General features: G+C 42.0%; 1 long non-coding RNA gene across 2 annotated transcripts; it reads right to left on the minus strand.

Moving 5' to 3' along the window:
- Window positions 1-11,126: 11,126 nt before the first annotated feature.
- LOC113569085 lies at window positions 11,127-12,960 on the minus strand. Of its 2 annotated transcripts, none has more exons than XR_004776282.1 (4): window positions 12,575-12,960; window positions 12,201-12,418; window positions 11,999-12,094; window positions 11,127-11,779 (listed from the first exon to the last, which is right to left on the minus strand). It is a non-coding gene; the product is annotated as an uncharacterized LOC113569085 (long non-coding RNA). The 2 variants fall into 2 exon arrangements; XR_004776281.1 differs by having other exon boundaries at window positions 11,991-12,094.
- Between the last annotated feature and the right edge of the window lie 3,173 nt (window positions 12,961-16,133).

Here is a 16,133-nt window from a genome sequence, read left to right on the forward strand (position 1 = left end):
TCAAAACCAGAAAACAGGGAGGAATTTGAATGGCTAAGGGAAGCCTCAGGAGAGAGACAGACTCGAGAGGGAAAGGGATGTGTAAAACCACGAACACACTCGCAGACAAGAAGTGAGGTGTAGCACAAGGGCTCACAGACCTCAAGACCTGAAGTTAACAGCTATGAGCTTGGCTCAGAACTTTAGCAAAGCTCCAACACTGAATGACCTGGTCACTGGGCTTATATAAGATCTAGCCCAGCTGTTGGGTGTTAAGCCTGATTAGTGGTGTAGTTGACTCGAGGCCTCCCTCTGGTGGCCAGAAGGGGCCTCGGCCTGGTGCCAAGCCTTACAGCAAGTTTATATGTATGGTATATTTCGTGCACAATAGGAAATCAAGGAGTTTTACAAGAATATATAGAAACAATGAATGGAATAAAGTGTTGAATAATAGGCTATTTATATGCTGAGAACTATCACCCCAGAGAGGATTTAAAAAAAAAAAAAAAAAAAAAAGTTAAAGTAAAAACAATTACAAGATAAAGGCACACAAAAACAAGAATGTTGTCCATTGGTAACTTACCAGACTAGTTTATGTTTCTGTATCCTCTGTAAGACTGCAGTCAGCTAGTCAAATATTCTATATTTCTCACAGCTACCCAGCTTCATTATTATCTGTAGACATAGATACTCATGATTTAACATTTCAAACATGTCTCATGATTACTCTGTTCACCTCTGACAGAACTTATCAGCTCTGAAGTACAACATTCTGGTGATGAAGATGTTGGTGAAGAGCTTCTGTCAGGTAAGGGAGGCAGGTACAACCCGCAGAGAAATACTGAAAATTATAGAGGTTATAGTATTAATTAATCAGTCTGCTATAGGTAACTGACTGGAAACATATCCTGATATTTGTTATCACAGTATGAGATTCTCTTTAATACTGTTGCTCTGTTAGGTTCAGTTCTTCTGAAGGTACTGTAAATTGCCTGTCGGCAATTAGTGAAATGATGCATGTTTACATTAATGACAGTATCCATCATGATTGATCCCATTTCTAAACTTCATCATAGACGAGTTTACATTTGTCATGTTTGAATATACCACAGCTTCTACTGTGAGCCACATTTGCTACCTTGTGGACTTGTGGAGTTTTGGAGCTTATTCTCATAGAATTCACTTTTGGTGCAAAATTTATTTTAAGTGATTTACAAGAAATTCACTTTTTTCTTTTGGTTACAGCAAAATCTGTCAATGAAGAAAAGACTGAATATTATGATGATGCCATCACCAGTAGTGGTCCTACAAGTAAGTTTGTTTAATTCCTCACTTCATTAAAATGAAAGAGATGATGACTGAAAGTACTCTATCAGTTCATTGTATTTGATTTAGGTGACCTAGGCACAGAAAACCTACAGGATAATTATAATGACATCACACATGGACAGACACCTGATACTTCTGGAAAATGTAGTTCTACTAATAACTTCATTACTCACACTACTGCCCAAATAGGTAACTGTAATTTGCAGTCAAAGTTTTGCAGCTTTTTCTGCAAGACTGATATGACTTCAACCTGCTATCAATTATTTTTCTTAAGATATTTTTATTGATTTTTGCATTAATTTGCACTGTCAGTTTTAAGCACATTAATAACACTCAATGACACTAATGTCTGATGGCATTTATATTACATTTTTATATTACATTACATTTACAAGCCCCACCACTGCCAAGTTGCCACTGTTGTCCCCTGAGCAAGGCTCTTAACCCTCAATTGCTCAAGTTGTACTCAGTCATAATTGTAAGTTGCTTTGGATAAAAGCATCCGCTAAGTGATAATGAAATTCTAGGCACAAGAACCAACAGGTTTATAATGTCAGACTTGTTGCTCATGGGCATTAAAACTTGTTTACATGTGCTGGTGTAGCTCTTATGCCAGAGGACTATGATGATGTCATCTCCCCTGGACAGGACTCAGGAGGTGGTACAGGTGAGAATGCAATTTAGGTGGAGCCCATTATAACAGGTTTATGTTTCTCTTTACCTATACATTCTAACTGCATTGCTTATTATTTAATGACTGGACTCTCAATAGCATCTGATGTTTGATGTATTATTGTGTAATGATAATGCTGATGTAAATTTTGAAGAATGTTCTGGGTGTTTAAGGGAATCACCACTTACTGAACAATAGTAAATACTGTACCAAACTGGGTCCTTCAAAGTGGTTTTGCATATGATAAAACATTTGATTACAGCTGAATAACAGTATTGTAATGGTTTGTTACTGTCACAATATTGTCGTTTCGATGTTGGCTGATGTCCTAGAAGGTTTCGATATGCCAAATCCTCTAATAAATTACTGAAATTTCCTTAATTTGTGCTATGAGAATACTGACCTAAAACATTCTAAAACATTCTAGATATGTGTTCTGTGTCCTGAGATTCAGCTAATTTAAAAAGCACCAATAATGTATGTTAAAAATAACTTTAACTATATTATACCCTCTGTTTAGCAGTGTTTTATTACATTGTATAGCATACTGTAATTAGACCATATAGGACTATTACCCAATACAATTTTTTTTTGTCCTCAATTTGCAAATCTAAATTGGTGCATTTCCTCTTGTTCTTTTACTTACAGTCTATGATAACCTGTAAGACACAAAGGAAAGGCTTCAATCAGAGAAGAATGAGAGTGCTTTTGCTCAGTGTCCTGCTGTGTAAAAGAACACATTTGTCAAAATCATTATAAGCATGGAAGCATCATAGAAATACAATAGTAACCCTTTTATATGCATATATTACATACATAATGTTGAATGTGGTAGCATATTGTGGAATTTTGAATAAACAGCAAGTCAGACGTGATTAAAAGAGTAATTTAATAAAGAAAATAAGACATACAAAACACAGCTGTGTGAGAGCTAATACTCTGAAGCAAAGCTCTAAAGGGGTAGACTGGCTCTGCTCCTTATATCTAAACTTCACATCCCGGAAGGGATGTCCTGTCATCCTGTTTACCCGTTTCTTGCTCCTTATCGCGCTAAACACTTTTGCACATACCAGAATGCTCTGTTCCACCAGGACGGACACCGTTTGCTAGTTCCTCTTTATCAGCATTAGTCGCACGACACATGCAAGATCACGAAACAGCTGATTCAGCAGTCGTTTTGTTCACACAATATACAAAGACAGAATGTGCAGACTAAACTATTCATATAGGATTACATAGAGAAAGGATTAACATGATTAAATATGAATCACATGATAATACATGATCGAATAATAATTTCCATCACAATATCTAAGTTAATTCATTCCATGGTTTATTTACAGCCTTTTCTTGCTTCTTTACTTGCTATTATTTACTCTCTGTAGTTACTCAACACTCTTGTTCACCAGTGTAACAAACTCACCAGTGTTACAGGTTTGAATGTTTGCATTTCATTTCTGTGCATTTCAATGTCATATGCTCATAAAGAACTCACATATTGTACAAAATGCAAGTAGAATGTTTATGATTAAAACATTTAGTGTTCGATTTCATATCTGATTAATTGCTGGCCTTCCCAAAAAGAACCAGCTAACTACTGTCTCACACCTTAATCTAGATCACAATTCTATAGTAAATTGGCATGAGGTGCTGCTGTTTTCTTGGCACAAGGCCAAAATAGTCAAGTCAAAGTCATGTGAAATTTATTTACATAGTGCTTTTTACAACTTTGTTTTCATAAAGCAGCTTTACAAATGTTTGAGTACAAGCCCCCAGTGAGCAAGCCAAGGCCGCCAGTAGCAAGGAAAAACTCCCTAAAGCATGAGGAACAAACCTTGAGAGGAACCGAGACTCAAAGGCGGGGCCCATCCTCCTCTGGCCGACAACAGTCACCACAATAGTAACAATATAGACAATAAGGAGCGGAATAAGGAGCGGTGAAATAGAAAAATAAATAAATAAATTTAAAAAAACAGCAATTAATGTCTAGTCCATCCTGCACAAGAATGTCCATGTGGTCCATCCTCACCTGATCCCACATTCTATGGGCTACATCTGCATCCATGTTTGAAACTTAGCCTCATGTTAGTAGTATAGTACCTTATTATCTGTGATGATACAGACCTGTAGCACTGTAGCATGAGCAACCATTTTGTTGTTAAACCCATGCACAAGCATGACATTTGAGACACTGAACATAGCTAGCTTCTCATTCTGATCAATATTTAATTTATTACCGACATACGCAAAGTATGGGGTTTGGGTTTCTGGGTTCCTAATAATTCAGTCTTTTTCTCAATAATACCTACTTTGCTACATTTTGCAACTTTAAAAAAGACAATTTTAGCTATGTAGCTCTGTGATGGATAGCCACTATTCAGTTTTCAGATGCACAAATCCCATTTATTGCCAAATAACCAGTCAGCATTTTGAATCTATATATCAGACCTATATAATCATGGGACAAATTAGATTATTGTATCATAGACAAACGAGACCTCCGAGACTCAAGACTCATGTTTTTAGGCTACTAACAACCATGCAATCTTACATCATGGGCAACTGCCACTTCTAGCTGATGGTCAGATACCATCTCCCTTTTACTCAATCCAAGAGATGCCATTTTCTTATCGTTGATTCGGGTGCACCATGTCCTCCAGCTGAAAAAACAGCTTTGGAAATGTCTACATACATAGCTCTATAGTCCATCTGTGTGTTTAATAATACCTTTTATCTTTTTCAAATCTAATTAGAGGGAATCTGTGATTTTAAAAATGCATATTGAGTTATTTGTAATGAATAAAACATTGACACACTGTATAGATGTCATTGTTGAGGTCAATGAATGAGATCAGTGAAAAGGTAAATACAGTACAGCTGTACTGTAGACATTTACATATAAAGCTGTGCATATGTATGTCCATGTAAAATTGTTTTGTTGTTGTTGCTATTTGTTTGGGGGTTCTTTTTCTTCTCACTCTAAGACTATAACAGTGGGTGAAAGGAGGTAGGACTAAGTAGAGTGATATTAATTAAGGGCAAATCCATAATTGTTGTAGTGACACAGAACAAGGGTGAAAGCCAGCAGTATCAGATACAGAAACAAAGGCAGAGTACATAACAAACAGAAGAAGCAAAACACAAAAGCTAAACACAGAAAACTAAACAGGCTGAAGGAACGAAGCATAGTACAGATGTAGTACAGCTAACAGTGAAACAGGCAAACAAGGCAGTAAGAACACAGAAGCAAAAACACTTGCGACATTGAACAATGACGAACATAAACTAGAAAACACAGGGATTAAATACACGAAGGGTTACAATACAACAAGAAACACCTGCAGATAAACAAAAAAGGAAACAAGGAAAGGAAACCAAAAACATAAACAAAGACCATGAGGTGAACATCACCATGGGAACCGTGGTAATATTTCTTAGCTAGTATAAAGCTTTCGCTGCAATATTAGTTCAATTTTCACAATTTTCAATCAGGATACAATTTCTTAAATTAGACTTTATTATTATTATTTTGAAATATAAAATTGAGCTTTCTAATGAGTTCTGGTGCATTAAGAATTTTACACATAAGTTTTATGATAAAGATGAGATTAAATAACTTTGAATCTTGGCAGTAGGCTGCGTCGCAGTTTATCCGAATATGATGTCATCAAAAGATGCAGAACTGTCCATGGTTCTGAGGTTCTGCCCTTCTGTACTAATTACAAATTGTATTAACAGTGTAAATTGTATAAAAGTGAAATTTCAATATCAGCACCTTTGCCTTAATTGCAAATTGTGCTAAACATAATTGATGTAAACTACCAAAACACAACACATATACACAGTGTGTCTATGAACAAATGCAGCCAAATATTCCTAAGCAGATAAGCCCACAGAAGAACCACACAGGGACACTGTTCTAATACTCTAATCATTGCCAAAGGTGAGATAATCACTGTCCATGGTGCTGAATTGGCAGTTAACGTTGCTTTTGCATCTGCATGCTTGAGCATCTGCATGCTCAGTGCGAACTTTTGGACTTCAACTTTCTCTGCTCATCACAGGCAGCAAGCGTTGCATAGTCACCAATGTCCTATTTATAATCAACACTTGAAAATAAAACCATACCATTCAGGACTCTCCCAATGATAGGCTGAATAATCTGAGTTTGTATTCATTATTTGGTAATAAGGAAACAAAGTCGAATCCATTCTTGACAAGACCCTCTTGCTAGCAGAGCTTGTATTAAACTATAGAGAGTGAATGAAGGGACAATAAGCTAAATGGGTAATTGACCGCACTGCTGATGGTTTACTTAGATAAATCGAATAGCCAGTGTAGAGTTGACCAGTACTTGATTGCTAACAGAGAGCAAGTTATTTTGTACATTTCTTAGTTATACATATCATGCATGAATGCATCACACAGTATATTAATAATAACCTTTATTTATAATGAACTTTTACAAAAAAGCTAAAACATCAAGTAATATTAAAAATAAAATACATTGAAAATTATGTGAAGTCAATTGAGGTTAAGGATCTGTTATTGGCAGCTGTTGCTGGCCTAGTGAACATCCTTGTCCTCATAGATCTTACTGCACTATTTGATACAGTCTGTCATGACATTTTGTGGCATAGGCTAGAGACCTGGACTGGTGTCACTGACACAGCAATTGCTCGGTTTAGGCCGTATCTCACTGACAGGCAACAATTCATCACTCTGGGTAGCCTCAGGTCAGATACTTCTGCTCTCACTCATGGTGTCCCCAGGGTTCAGTTCTTGCCCCCCTTCTTTTCATAATCTACTATCTTATGCTGATGGTGCACAAGTTTACATCTGCACCAAGCCCTCTGATACCTCCTTGTGCCCCCTGACTCACTGATCAGTTGCCTGGTTGACATTAAAAACTGGACAGCTATGAACTTCCTCAAACTTAATAGTACTAAATCTGAAGCCACTCTCATAGCATCTACCTTCCACACTGATGAAAATTGGTCAACCCAACCTATCTAACCCAGGTTTTATGACGTTCTCTGTGACTCAAATTAACTACCTCGGTGTTATCATGGACTCTACACTCTCTTGAGGCCCACATTAATAACATCATTATAATTGCCTTTTTTCATCTTAGAAATATTGCCAGACTGCATCCCTCACTCCTTGATTCTGTGTCTGAAACTCTAATTCATTATTTTATTACATCCAGACTGGATTACTGCAACTTGCTTCTGGTTGGGCTCCCTGTTAGTCTTTTCAAGAAGCTCCAATATGTGTAGAATTCATAAGTAAAAATTCTCATGTGCACTAGATGATGGAAACACATAACCCCCAAGTTAAAAAACCTACACTGGCTCCTGGTCCATTATCGCATACAGCAACTGCTGATGCTCATTTGCTCTCTGTTAGTCCTGCCAAATTATGCTCTAATGGTGAAAGAGCATTTAGCGTTGCATGCCCAAAGATATGGAACCCCAACGCCATCACTATCCACCTTCACAAAGCTTTTAAAAACTTCTCTTTCCAAATGCTTTTCCTAATTTGTAAAACTTATTTTCTTCTTATTGCCTCACATCTTTTTTATTTTATCATAGTTATGTTTTGTATTGCCATTTTCTTACTGTAACCTTTAAAATGTAATTGTAATCTGTAATTGTATTTGATTTTATTTCCCCACTGCATTATAATTTTATCATTTTTGTTTTTTACTCTGATATTCTCTTCTTATAACACTTAACATGTTTTCACTTGCTCTAATACTGTAAGGTGTCCTTGAGTATCCTGAAAGACACTTACATTTTATTTATATTATTTTTATTATTAATTAGAAGCAAACAGGTAGCTCTAAACAGACTAGTATTGACCTCTAAAGGTGCCTTGATTGTCAAATAGCCCTCCAGTCACTAGACAACGAATTCCACAGCTGTATTAGCAGGTGGTCAATTTTTGTACCATGTATCAGTTATGACTGTTTAATATGTATTTTTCAGAAGTGGATGCAACTGTCCTAAATATTATGCATTTATGTAAGATATAAAAAGAAGTTTTATTCTGCAGCATGGACAGTTCTGAGACTTTGGATAACCTCACCTTTGGCAGTTCCTGTTCTGAATGGTGGTAGGTTGTTTTGTTTTTTTCTTTTTGTTTTTTGTGTGTGTGTGTTTGTGAAAGCATTTTGGTGGTTTGTTTCAGGAGCTTCACAATTATTATGTTAGGTACAATTTGCAATTTCAAGTAAAAAAAAAAAGTTTAACTTATACAGTGCCTTTCACAGACTCAAGATCGCTTTACAATCACAAAGATTGAGAGAATGAAAAGGCATTAATTGACAATCAACAAATTAATTAACAAATATGAATAGGAAGAGATGTTATAAGAAATGTTAAGACAAGTGGTATGTTTTAAGTTGTGATTTGAAAGAGGAAAGTGGAGAGCAGGGATGGAGAGATTGAGGTAAAGTGTTCCGTATTTGACAAAGGCGTGAACCGGTGTCTCAGCATCTAGTTTGGAGAGCATGGGCCTAAGCCTAATGAGGTGAAAAAGCCATTTCACTTTAAAAATGTGCATAGGCCTATTTAAAACAGTTTGCAGTTACTACTAAAATGCTGATACTATTTAGAGTTCAGGACCATGGACCTGCGAATTTGGAAATGTCACCTTGGACAGTTTGTGATGTAGCCCAATATTAGACATGAGAGGTATGAGACATGTATGTATATAAGATGTTGACAATCAAAACTTTCATTAACACTTTACTGAAGGGTAACATGACCACGTGACACCTACATAAACCTTTCATGACACCTCTCTAGACACCCCTCCCACCACTCCGCTCCCCTCCCCTCCCCTCCCCTCCCCTTTCCTTATGTATTCTATTTTAACATTGTGTAATACAAACAGAGGATTGGTTTCTTGGTTTACCAGTCCTGAAGAAACTTTAAGGGTTTTTCAGCAGGATAGGCTCAGCTCATTCAATGGACTTGACATCAGCTGTTTTGTCTTCCCTCAGAGAGCACCTTATACTGATGATTCTCGTACTTTGTGTGGCTCATTTGATGTGCTCATGACACCTCCTCTGGGGGAACACTGTATTCTCTCAAGCACAACAACACTTTGCCTCAAGCTCCAGATTTTCTTGACTCTTTCCACTGCATAGAAGAAAGTTTTTTGGTCAGTATCATCCTCCACTCTTGGAGTCTGTACCACTGTACCTGATACCTGTGACGATGGCCGCACAGGGGAAGCGAGAGGCAGGGTTGAGCCAAAGTGCTCTTTATTCTTCATTGAAAATATGTGACAAAACCACAACAAATAATAAATGAAACTCGGTCCTAACACTCTGTGTAGCGATGTACAGGGTGGAAGTGAGTAGTCCGGCATTCCACTAATGTGCAGCACTTTCTCTCGGGACCTGTGAGTTTAAATAGAGGTAGAAAACAAGGGACAAGTGAAAGTGATTAGTAGGCAGGGGACTGGGAATGAGGCAGGTATGTAATACGATCCCTAGCAGGAATGGGCATGTCCCTCCTTCTGGATGCCCGGCCAACCGTGACAATACCTGATACAGGTATAGCCAAGCTTCAGATATGATTTCACTGACATAAAGCAGAAAGTGAAGCACTGTTGCTGTTTCTTTTTTTTTTCTGACATTAGAGGTGCACACAAATGTTTTATTTCATAAGAAATAAAAACATATGCACTGAAACATTATGTACTTGTTTATTTTTATGACTTAAAAAAAGAAGCTGGGCAGATTGTACACTCCCTAATGTGCGGTCTTCTCTGGAACTTGTTTTACAGATTGTAGATGGAGAATATGACAGCCTGAAAAATCAGTCTGAAGGTTTTTTTTGTTTGTGTGTTACACCTCTCCCACAATGGGCAAGGGTATTCTTGTAACTCCAGAGGTCAAATATTTCACACACTCCTCAGGCAGCATTTTGCAAGTGTTTTCATTTTTACCCCTAGCACACCTTCTGTAGAGGGGCATCAGGCAGGCAGGGGACACCTCCTGTAGACAGGTGGGGATCTGTCATGAGGGAGTAGTAGTCCAGTTCCTTCTCATGAGAGGAATGAGACGATGAGCAAATCTGAAGGAGGTGAGCCTTGTCCCTCCATTGGGGCTTGCAAATCCACCTGCACAGGCAAATCTCAGTCCATTGGCTGATCCAATCTGTCTGCAAACCAATGAGCTGCATGCTGTTTGTTTTTGCTTTCCTCAATAATTTCTGGCATGTCAGCTCACAGCCAGGTATCAAATGACCTGGCAGTGAGTTGACATCTTTTTTTAGGGTCAGTTAATCTGTGACATGCACTTTACATAAAGCAGAGGCAGGACACAGATGCGAGTCATATTGGTTTATTCAATGAATGAAAGGTAAACATACAGGAAAACAAGGCATAGAACAGACTGAGTCCAGTGGTTCTGGACCAATCTTCTGTGGCCAGTCCAGGGCCCCTCCAGAGCTGTTTGGTGGCCCTTGGTGGCCCTTCCTGAGGCGCCCCATCTCATCCGCACTGTTCCTGGACTTTTGCAATCATGATTGTTTAATTTTTGCATGCATACAACCGAACATCAATTTTGTCTTCACATTGTTTTTCTGCATTTTTAAAAAATATATACCAATTTTTATATGTTAAAAGTGTATGTTAATTTAAGAATAGAATTAAACTAACAATCAATTAAGTCAACATCAAGTTAATTTACACGTGAAACTGAAGTGTTTAGATAGTACTTATTTATTTGATGAACAATAAACTTTAATCAAAATGACAAGTGCAACTTTTGTAAGAATGTGCCTAATTACCACAAACACACTCATTCACTTCATTAAAGAACAAAGCAGTTTAAATCATTGCCCATTCACTTTGTGAATTACAAAGCAGAATAAATCAGTGGGTAGTGGTAGCTCAGTTTAGGTACTTGACTTGTAACTGGATGGTTGCTGGTTCAAGCCCCACCACTGCCAAGATGCCACTCTTGGGCCCCTGAGCAAGGCCCTTAATTGCTTGAGCTGTACTCGGTCATAACTGTAAGTCACTTTGGATAAAAGTGTCAGGTAAATGTAAATCAGGGCTCATTCACTTTGTGAAGTATAATATAGTATTAAACAGTGCTCATTTATTTTTGAAAGTACAAATGATTATGAAACAGTGCTCATTCACAACACACAGAACAAATCATGAAAATAGGAATACATATAAAACTATATACAACTATTTACAATGGGGTGAGTGGGGTGGTCAACAGATCACTGACCCTGTCCAACATCTCCTCTCTTCATCTCCTCCATCCACTGCTCCACTGTCTTCCCTGCTGTTGCTGCTGCGCAGAAGTGCACCCCACGAAACCTGCTGTGTCCAAACTCTTTAGTCTTGGGTTGGCCACACTATTTGCAGGCATAGCGTTCATGCTTGCACCGCTTCGTGGGGACGGCCTGTCCATGGGCAGCGGCGGCGGCCTCGGCCTCTGCCTTTTTCTTTCACTGCCATGCTGTGGTCTGGGGCCCAGCCAGCACAGGAGTGGCATTGGTGGCAGAAGCCACGTCGCCTTCTAGACCAGAGCATGTCAGGGTCTCACCAGGAAGAAGAGGAGGCTGGCCTTGGACACGCTGAAAAGCCTGCCCAGACACATCCTGCTGGATGTTAAAGTCAAAAGCAGGGTGTCCGTCAGTCCGACGCTCCAGGAGCTTACTCAGTGCGGGAGGGAGGGGTTCTGGGGCCACCATCGGAGTGTTGGACTGGCCAACGCTCAGGCACAGAACATCCTGTTCCTGCTTTTTCTTCCTGGCATTGGTTCTGTAACACAGAATGCAGCACAGCCTCTTAGGACTCAGCCTGTATAGTCCACAGTGCAAATAAGATCAATCTAAGACCTGGAAAATTCACCACTGGGTCAGTGTCCGCTGATTCAACTAAAAAAAATTGAATACAGGTCCAGGCCATGAGGCCGGGGCTGCCGAGGACTACGTCCCTGATGACACCATAGTCCCTCATGATGGCAGCCCACCTGTTTACCCTGATGCCAGTGATGGTCTGACCAGCCAGGTGAAGCCAACAAGGCGGCTGACGCTGGGACACGAGGAAGGCCCACTGCCTTGTCCAGGGAAGTAGCTGTGAAGATACAAAAGGAGAGACAAACAGACGGACAGAATCAATTAGTCACACAGTTAGAAGTCAAACTTAAGGAAACGTATTACATTACTGTGAGTGTGCTTACCACTTCAGACTCTCTGTTCAAGCTACAACAGAGGTCTTAGAGTGGCTGCTTTTTAAACCATTCCTTGACAAGTCACTCTCTGGCAGTTTTTCCCAGAGAGCAACGATGCTGTCTACCCTCTGCTGTGTCACAAAGGCCTGGTGACGCAGGTCCACCAGACTGTTGGCCAGGTTTACTACGTGATGGTAACCTAGAACAGCAGCAGGTCCCAGGCTCTCCTGAAAATAAAAGAAAGAAAAATACACTTTTTGACTGAAGCACACAAACATTTAATGCTCTCATATATAGTTGAACACCATTTATTTTGGATTGGTTAGGACTTGTGTTGTACTGTACATGTAAACACAAAGTGAACAGAAAGAACTACAATGTACTTATATCCTCCTCATCCCCAGACAAAGCCTGAGTCTGGGTAGCAACAGGGCCATCAGGCACGGTCTGCTTGGTCAGCCCAGACGCAGAGGACTTGGCTCGCTACGACCGGGTCCGCAAAGAAGCAGCCAGAGAACGAGGTCCCACTGCTGCGTGATGGAGATGCGGCAATGGTTCAAGACTCATTGAACCCCACGTCCACATCCTTGAATCCATCGTCCTCCAGCTCTGGAAAGTCCTCATCGCTAAGCCCATCTGGAGCATCTGTATCCCTGCTGACGTCCTAATGCACAGGTACTCCACCCCGATGAGTTCACCTATACAAGTGTGTTGAATACATCCCAGAGGGGAAAAAAGGGCTATATGTGTGTGTGCGCGTGTGTGTGAATATGAGAGAGAGAGAGAGAGAGAGAGAGAGAGAGAGAAAGAGAGAGAGAGCAAGAAAGATGAGAGATTGAGAGGATGTTACATGTATACTTTCCAGGCCTAGTGTAGTCCAGCTGGAGCCTAAGGAGTTGCTCGCTCAGCTGGTTGGCATAGTCCTGCAGCTGGCCGCTGCAACAGACCTAAGTAGGATCACTTCCCTCCACTGCTGCTGCTACTCAGTCCTCGTTCCACCTCACCAACCGTTCAAGCAGGTATGCCTGAAAGTGCAGGGCACTTGCACTTGTACCTGCAGCAGTCAAGGAAAGGAGGCTTTTACTAAACAGTGCTGACATGCATACCGAGAGCAAGAGAGAGGGACTTACCAGGTATGAATGGGTTCAGGTGCAGGTGGAATGACTCCAGAGAAGTGGAACCGTGTGCACAGCGATACACGGGCAGGACGACCCCTCCCCTGGTCACCTGCCCCACCCTCCTGTACAGCTGTACATCAGGAGGGTCCTGAATGCAGTGGAGGTGGCGCCTCTGGGTCTGCCACATGTCCTCCATCTTCTTGCGGTCCAGAAGCCTGACACCCATTGTGTCCGTCACATCCATATAGTCTTCCATCAGCTCCTGGATGAGCAGCTCGGTCTCCTGGGCCCTGTGTGTGCGGCAGAGATGACAGCGCCAAGCCAGCTCCTTGACGGTGGGTCTGCTGAAAGACCCGGCGTCATTCAGGCGGCCTCTGGACTGAGGGGGCCTCCCCGCGCTCCGACTGCTTGGCCTCCTGTAGATGGGCCACATCATCCACGTCCCACTCGAAGACGCAGAAGGAGAGGTAGCCTATGAAGAGGCCGTACAGCTGGTGACTGTCCATGGTGACACCCACCGCGAACCGTCGCATGAAGTGCGACACGTCCAGCCTGACAACCAGCTGGTCCCATTCGTGGAACATAGGCACACAACACGTCACACATGTGACAATCAAGCATATTGTAGAGGTTACTGTTCAGCGGCGTGCGTGCGTGCGTGTTGCACCCTAGCTTATCTTCTTTGTGGAGTCCATCTTGAAAATGGCTCTATAGATGGAGGTAACCCTGGCCTTCAACTGCTCAAGCTGTGACAGCACATCTTGCGCGTATACTGTCAGCAGCCATTTTGGAGTGGGCACCGACACCGTCGGGGGCAGCTGGTGGGTGATGGTGCTGGGGTCGGTGCCCAGGGACAGAAACTTCTTGAGCACGAAGAGGTACTCGGAGGACTTGGCCAGCCACTGCTGTCTGTGCCTGATGCACAGGTCGCACTGTGCAGCGAGGTCACACTGTTCCCCAGAGTGCGACCCCACATCAGGCAAACGACCCCCTTGTCGCAGGACAGGCTAAAGAACGCCAACACAATATCACACAGAGGAACCAACAGATCACACATTAATCCATCACAAAATATCTCTCTCACACACACACACACACACACACACTTGTATGTCAGAACCACTGGGAACTTCGCCCAATGGACGGGGTTCAGCTGATCCAATATGTCCTGCGACTAGCCCGCCACCTTCTTCTTACAGCAGCGGCACTACAGATTCACAGTGGCCATGAAGTACCAGCCGCTGAAGTCCAAAACCCTCCGGAAAGTCTTGTACAGCCCATAGGCCGTCAGCTTATGGCCCAGCCGACGGCACTCGGGTTGTGCGTAAAGCAGCTTGAATGCCCACATGCGGTATGGCATCCACAGGAACAGTCTGCTGTGAAAGAAGGCATTGAGCGAAGACGGAGGTTGCGCGTAACCCGGCCAGGGTCCAGGAGGCGACCACCACAGACGCAGATTCTTGGTCAGCACTGGCCTCCCAGACTGCTCTCTGGTGAAGAGCACCCAGCTGACCCACTAATGCCGCTCTCTGGGCAGCATCAGCTTCCAGCCCTCAGGCAGAAGCACCTTAAACGAACAAACAGATGCATCATATATATGTGCTTGGTGTTTTCCTCAACCTACCACAAAAACACCAGAGGCGGGGTGGTGCTGCTCACCTCAGCAGTGGGCACTGGCTGCATTTGCGAAGTCTGCTTTTCCGGTTCAGCCACCTGCAGGGAGCGCTGGGGTGGTGCAGGGACCTCTGGAGTAGAGGACAAGAGAGCTGGAACAACACACATTAATGAGCTTAGAAAAGGGCAAAAGATGTTACTTGACATCACAGCATGGGTGCACATGAGCCTGCAGGGACGACTAACACAGCCAAGAAGCTGAAAGTATCTAATGTTACTGAAGAGTGAGCTGCTCCCAACCCACCACTCTATGACAACAGCAGTGTAAAGCAAATCTATGTCATTATGTTCAGCTATGGTAATGAAATAAGCAGATGGAATGAAGATGACACACTTTACATTTAGCTGACACTTTTATCCAAAGCAACTTACAATTATTACTGAGCACAAAGATCCTTGCTCAAAGGCCCAACAGTGGCAGTAGTGGGCCTTAAACTAGCAACTTTCCAATTATAAGTCAAATACCTTAACCACTGAGGTACCAGTGCCCTGTTTTAGCCAGCAAACATGAAGAGCACCACAGAATGAATTAATAACCGTGCAGGTCATTCTAACACCACCATCTCACATCACCTACCTGACCGCTTCCAAGTCCTTCCCATTATACCTGCATTACAATGTATCACAACAAAACAAGTTACAGTCAGGACAAACAACAAGACAGATCTTCAATTTTATACTTGAGTAGTTCACTCAGTCCATTCAGCAGCACAACTCACCTTCAGCGTCGAGTTCCATGGACACAGCCAGCAGCTCGGCGTCGGAAGGCTCCTGTGCTTGCCTGGCTTTGGAACTCCGATGGTTGAAGACACCTGCGTACGGACACAAGGAGCAACTTCAGACACCAGAAAGGGATAACATTCAAAGGCACTCAATGAATCAGTCGTCCACACGCACACACGCACCTGTTCTTTTGCAGTGCCTCCATCTTGCTCTGCCGCCAGATCCACAGGACGTAACTGGATTAACAAACGCCGCGTGTAACTGCAAAACCTTCCATGTTCCAATGCTGCTCTGTTCGTCACGCGTGAATTGAACATCTACCTCTTCTAACTGTCCTTGGCTCAGCAGCCATTTAAATGTTTCACCCCGGTACTGGACCGTGCTCTCGCTCAGCACTGGACGCGCGTTCGCGGGATCGACCCACGCT

Source organism: Electrophorus electricus, chromosome 7 (assembly GCF_013358815.1).
Source record: "Electrophorus electricus isolate fEleEle1 chromosome 7, fEleEle1.pri, whole genome shotgun sequence".
Taxonomy (NCBI): Eukaryota; Metazoa; Chordata; class Actinopteri; order Gymnotiformes; family Gymnotidae; genus Electrophorus; species Electrophorus electricus.